The following is a 6513-nucleotide window of genomic DNA, read 5'->3' on the forward strand; positions in this document are numbered from 1 at the left end:
CATGCCCAGCCAGAGAACATCACCGCAGAGGAGCAGGGTATCATGACGGGCTTAGCACGATTCACTGCCTACGACCAGGCACATTGCTGCCACTACAGAACCAGACTTTGGTTAGTAAAGAGCGATGCAGGGATGACTGGGGAGCTGGCAGCCCCCCGAGTGCTGCTGAGGCTCCTCAAAACCAACAGTTCACAAACTGAACTCATCGATGCCCCCCAAATCCATCCAACTCCTCTGGTGTTTCCTGTGAATGTGGTGGCACAACCGACCTACCAAGCAGAAAAGTCGGAACTGCTTTGACTGCCCGCCCCTCACCCCCACATCCATGGTCGCACTTGATCTTGGTCGCCACTTTAGGCTCTGAAACCACCTCTGAAGCCATCACAACCCACACGCTCTCTCATCGCAGCAGCCTCTTCACTGCCCTCTGTGTCTGCTCCTTCCCTGCTCCCTGCCCATCTCAAACCACTTTCTACTCTGATCTTTCTGAAATGCTAAGCTGACAATATCACCCCTTCGCTCAAGATAAAAGCCTAAGTCCTCTGCTTGGCATTCAGGCTTCTTCGGGACACCCCCTCCCCCAGCACATCTCAGACTTTCTCCCCACCTTGAGCTCCACACACCAGCCACCAAGCATCCCCTCACATGCTGTGCCCTGAGCCTGGATGGCCCTTCTTTCCACTCCACCCTTGACAGACTCTTATTTGTCCCTCAAAACACAGTCACCTCCTCCAGCGAGTTGTGTAGACTCCGCCCCAAACCCCTCCCTGATAGCCCGTCCCTGGGCTCACCCCCAGCATGGAGAGGTCCACCTGTGCTCTAGCTGGCTGGTTTTTCTGTGAATACCCTCTGTCTTCTTGGGCTTTCATTCCAGGGCCCAGCACAGGGCTTAGCCCAGAGCACAAACTCCCACTTGACTGAGTCTCCGCTGCTCACCCTCCCCTAACACATCCTAAATGTGCCATTTATGGATTGAACTGCTGGAGGACACACAGCTGGGAAGCATCCTGTCGCTTCACGTCCACGTTCATCTGTGTCCAAAGCATGAGTGGCAGGATGGCGTGGTGTGGTAGTCAGGCTGGGAGCTCCAAGAACAGGACAATGTGGGTTCAACTCTGGCAGTTACTGGCTGTGTGGCCTTGGACAAGCACACCTCTCTCCAGGCCTCCATTTCCTCACCTGTGAAATGAGAATGGCATCTCCCTTTGGGCACTGAGAAGATTAAATGGGTTACGACGTGTGGAGTGCGTAGAACCGTGCTGGTATAGTGAGCTCAGAGCGCCAGTTTTCCCTTGTCTTGCATTCCATTTGTGTGAGCTCCACATGCTACGCAGGCCTCACGTCTCCTTGCACTGTTTTAACCCATCTCTCTTTGACGTCATCTCTGAGTGGGGCCTCCACTGCCTGGCTGCTCCGCCCTCTACTCAGCAGCCTTCTCTCCTGGGCCCCAGGAGGGGAGGGGGTCAAGAAGCAACAAAGGCACCTGCCAACTGCCTGCCAGGGTCATTAAGGCGTGCCTGAGCCACTCACAAGACAGTCAACCCTGGTACCTGGGGGCCTGCCAGGTGGTGCCCCACTGAGCTCTCAGGACCCACCCTCAAACTTCCAGGTGTGTCTTGGCATAGAGATGACCCTCGTACCATGGCTGGCTCTGCAGCATCCCAGAGCACACAGACACAAGACGTTGTGTCTGGCGGCAGGCGGCTGCTGCGGTGCAAGCCGGTTTCTTTCACTGTGTGTATCTGTCCATCTCTGGATGCTCCTGTGCCATCTTCTGGTCGCACTGTTTCTTCAGGTACGTGAACCCTTCTTCATGTCAATGCATCGGGCACCAAGTACACTGGTCTCTGAGGGTAACTGTCTGTTCCTTTGGTGACTACACCCATCACCGTGCATTCGTATCTGTTTCTTTGTACATATGCCCGTCTCTGTGTGTACACGTGGATGACACTTACTTCTGCTTTTGCGTGTACACGTCTCTGTGCCTATGAATAGGCATCTAGACCTGCATGTACCCAGCTCTCTCTCTCTGGATCTATACAGAGCTGGCTGGGAACGTCCCTCACTGGAAGTATACCCACATCTAAGTGCAAATGTCACAGATGCATGTGTGCATGACAACCTCGGGATAGGTGCCTCTCCACATGTGAACATTTGTAAGTGCACGTCTATTTCCATGGGTATACAGCTCGCTGTTGGGGCACAGGTCTGTGTCTCAGTGTAAAACCATTACCTCCAGGTGTGTACTTCAGTGCCTGAGTGTTCATAATTCTGAGTACATATGCTCACACAGCCCTGGTGTGCACGTCTATATCTGGGGTTTCTCTCTAGGGCAGTTCTGCTTTCCTATCTGCCTTCTGTCACTGTACCTGAGTACAGGGATGGTGCCCAGGGATAGTGAGGGTGCTGCCTAATGCTTCCCCTTTCCACAAGGGTCTGGGCTGACAAGGGGAGGTGAGGCAGGGAGGCTGTGCCACCCCTGGGAGTTCCTGGCTGGGCCCCAGGGAGCCACATCTCTCCATTAACTAGAGCTCTGGGGATTAGGGGAGCTTCCCATGAGTCTTGTCCCGGTGGCAGAGGCCAGGAAGTAGGGACACTCAGGGAGCACCCCACCCTCTGCGCTCGTCAGCAGGGGCTGGCCCTGCTGGAGGGAGATGGGTGCATCGCCTCCCAGACTTCCTCTCCTGTGGCAGTGTGGGGAGGGGCGGGGGGGTGGGGCCTATAGGATGAGGAGGGGCTGGGGAAAAGGGGCAGGAATATAGACAGAGAACTAGGAGAAAGAGGTGAAGGGTCAAAGAGAGGGGTGGAAAGCTAAATACAGGGGACACAGGAGGAGGCAGGCCCCCATGGTACCAAGGCCAGTGCTGGGCTGGGGTGGAGTCCCGGGGACAGTGGGAGGGGCCCAGGGGTCCTGTTGGCTCCTCACACCCCTGGGAGCAACACCAGCCCCAGGGCTGGGACTTTGCCAGGAGGAAGCCACAGCTCCTCCTTCTCTCCTATCTCTGTGAATCTCTATGTTTCTCTCCCAGTCACTCTGCCCTGTCCCTGTTCCCAAAGGCAGGGGTGTGAAGTCCACACCGGGAATGATTTCCCATAAGACCAGACAGGCCAAGGACTTAACCATCACAGCCTCCAGTTCCCGGGCCAACAGGAAGAAAGTGAGGAGGGGACCGGTACTGCGCCCAGCAAATGCTGTTTACCTCCGTGCTCACTTTCATTTGTACGGAATTGGACATCTTTGAAAACACAGTCGAGGCCCCAGCTGAACCCCCAGTGGCCACGAGCATCATCCAGGAGCAGGTGTGGGCCAGTGCCTGGAGTGCAGGGAGAGGCAGGAGTCAGGGCCATGGGCCCTCGCGCACTTCTGTAGGCTGAGCCACTTGGAGGCCAGGTTAATCTCTGCACAGTACCGCCCAGTTACACAGTTATTTTCTTGTGTTCCAGGTTCGGCATTCCACTTTCCATCCCAGTGTCCCAAACTGTCTGCTCCCACTCAGGGTTCTATGCTTAACATATCAGGCTCCAGGCCCAAATTCTATTCCTTGTTACAAACACCCCACACACACACCATCACCTCCCTCCTCTCCTCCTTCCAGGTTCCCCTGTGGTCGGCCAGGCCGGAGGAGAAGTTCCCTTGCATCCAGGTGAAGGCGCTGATACAGACTCACTGCCGTCCAAGCTGGCCCGTGTGGCCTACCATCCGGCCCAGTGTGCCCACCTGGCTGCAGTGCTGAGTGCCGAGATCCAGGACCTGTCAAGGCTGTCACCCTGCTCTGCTACAAGCTAGTGTGCTCTGTCAACCTTGGGAGCAAGGGGCAAGACGACGTGGTGGTCTCCAGCCAGAACCCATGGGACCTGCACGCAGATAGCAGTGTGAGCCCCACGCTCTCCTGCGTGGCGCCGGTGCACGCCATCTATTTGGAGGGAGCCCTGTGGGATGAGGGAGGGACCTACGTGGGGCCCCGTGCTAGAGCCTGGCCCCAAAAACTCAGCCCCTAGTCCAGTAGTCAGTGACCTGTCAAAGCAGCGCCCACCCAGGCAAGGCCAGCAGCTTCCACAACTCATGGTCAATTAAAACGAGTACGATGCACCTACATTTATCCTTCCTCAGGCCACCCAGGCCACACACGCCGCTGAGTGCCTTTGCTTGTGGCTGGAATTATGCCAACCACGTGCAGCTCCCAGCTGGCTGTACAGATCAGAAGCTCCGAGGGGCAGCTATCTATGTCTTTGATTAATAAAAAATGGGAGATAAATTAATAATGACTTAATACATGCAATTGGGGATCAAAATCTTCCAAAGCATGGGAAAAATAACAAGAGAGGGAGTTCTTGATAGTGAAAAGTGTGAGAACAGGCGCTGTCCTCAGAGGCCAGCCATGAGCCAGGCACTGCTGGGAAGGGCCGCCAGGGAGAGGAGAGAAGGCGACTGGCTTCTCATGCCCATTCCCTGTCAGGTGCCACGTGTGGGCATCACGTTTCCTTCATCCTCACACAACCCTGGGAGACATGCTCCCTATTTTGCAGAAAAGTAAACTGAGGCCCAGAAAGACCAACTACCTTGCCCTGAATACTTACAGAATCAATAAGAGATCTGAACCTAGGTCTGCCTCATTTAAAAAGGAACAAAACATAACTAAAAAGGAGTCCCAAACGGTGGTGTCTAGAAAGTCACTCTGGTTTGAGTTTACGAGGAAGACAGACAGAGGGAACAGCGTGAAAGCTAGGAGTCCTGGGCATAATTTATACTGTTACTGTTGTATCTAGACCAAGGCCGCCACACAGTAGGTGCTCACCAATTGTTTCAAATGCAAGAAGAAAAAGCTTGGAGGCATAAAGGGGCTTAGCCTATCCTGAGGCGGGGGAGAGGAAAGGAATGTGTTTAAACCTCTAGTTTCTGTAGCACTTTGAGTAGGCATATTTAACCTTGTTTAAAATTTTTTAATTATGGAACTATTTCAAACACAAAAAAAGTAGAACGTAATAAAGCTGAATCAGTGAACTCATCACCCAGATTCACCAATGTTCATATTCTGCCATATTCATTTCAAGTATTTTTATAATCAAGTGACACAGACGAAAGTCCCCCACCCCACCCTATCCTATACCCTTCCCTGTCCCCAGAGGTCACCACTATCCTTCCTGAGCATTTGGCGTTATTTTGTGTTTTTAAACTTTCCAAATATGGGTATCTCACTGTACCTTTCCTTTTACAATTTGCTTTTCACTCTATTATGTTTTTAGGATTTCGTCTATGTTGATACATGTAGACCTGGCTCATTCATTTTTATGCTGTGTGGTATTCTGCTGCATGAATCGCTACAGAACAGTGCATTTCTCTTATTGATGGACATATAGGTGTTTTTATTCTTCGCTATTTCCAACAGTGCAGCAATGAAAATCTTTATACACATCTCCTGATGCACTCATGAGTCACACATGACCACAACTGCAGCATGCTGGAATGTATGTGCCCCTACATGACCTTGGAGAATTGCTAAATGTCTTGGAAGTTTAGTTTCCTCATCAGTAAATTAGGGTAATAAAATAGCATGCATTCTGGTAATGATTATGTGCTTCCGTTTAGATGAAAAGCACTTTGCAACTTGTAAAGGACTCCATGAGTATTGGTTCTTCGTCGGGTGTTGGACATCCAGGATGTACTGAGTGCCCGCCCATGCTGGGCACACAGAGAGCAGGCCTCAGGATGGGCCCTTGATGTGCTCATATGCAAACAAGAGTGTGAGACGTGCAGCGACAGAAGAACGCACAGGGCTCCTCACTAATCTAGCCTGGAGTGGAGAGGCGGGCAAGGCTTCCGACAGGAAGTGACACTCAGCTAAGCCCCCAAAAGACAAGGAGGTAAGCAAAGGTGAGTAGAAGACAGGAGGGTGACAGGATGGCCCAGGCAGAGGGAGCAACAAATTTGAAGGGACGGACTGACGGAGGAGACAAGTTTGGAACATGAATTGGGAGCAAGGGGTCAGTAACATAAGTCTGGAAAGGTAAACAAAGCCAAGAGGCTGCATCCTGAGGGTAGCTGGGAGCCATCGAAGGATCTTCAGCAAGGGAGCGACAGGCTCAGATCTGCATGTTAGAACCAGTGGTGTGAAAAGGCCCTGGAGATCTGTACAGCGTTGCACCTACAGTCAACAACAATGCACTGCACACTTAAAAATGTGTTAAGAGGGTAGATCTCATGTTAAGTGTTTTTATCACAATAACAAAAAACCAGTCTGGTTGCAGTGTGAAAGGGCCTGTGGGGGGAGAGGCTGGAGGCTGGGAGACCAACGAGGGGACTGCTCCAGGGGTGTAGGCAAAACACGGCGGGGGTGGACTAAGGCAGCTGTCATTTCTGCTACCGTCACCTTGACAGCACAGCTCCCACAACACATGGGGTGGCGTTATCAGGAGAGATGGCAGCCCTGGCATCTTGTGAGGCATGGCTCCCAGCCACGAGCTCTCAAGGTTCCGGACGATAGGAGCCTTTTGGCATCTTGGCACCAAGGGCAC

The sequence above is a fragment of the Rhinolophus sinicus genome, chromosome 14 (assembly GCF_057876585.1).
Source record: "Rhinolophus sinicus isolate RSI-liver-muscle chromosome 14, RSI-T2T, whole genome shotgun sequence".
Lineage (NCBI taxonomy): Eukaryota > Metazoa > Chordata > Mammalia > Chiroptera > Rhinolophidae > Rhinolophus > Rhinolophus sinicus.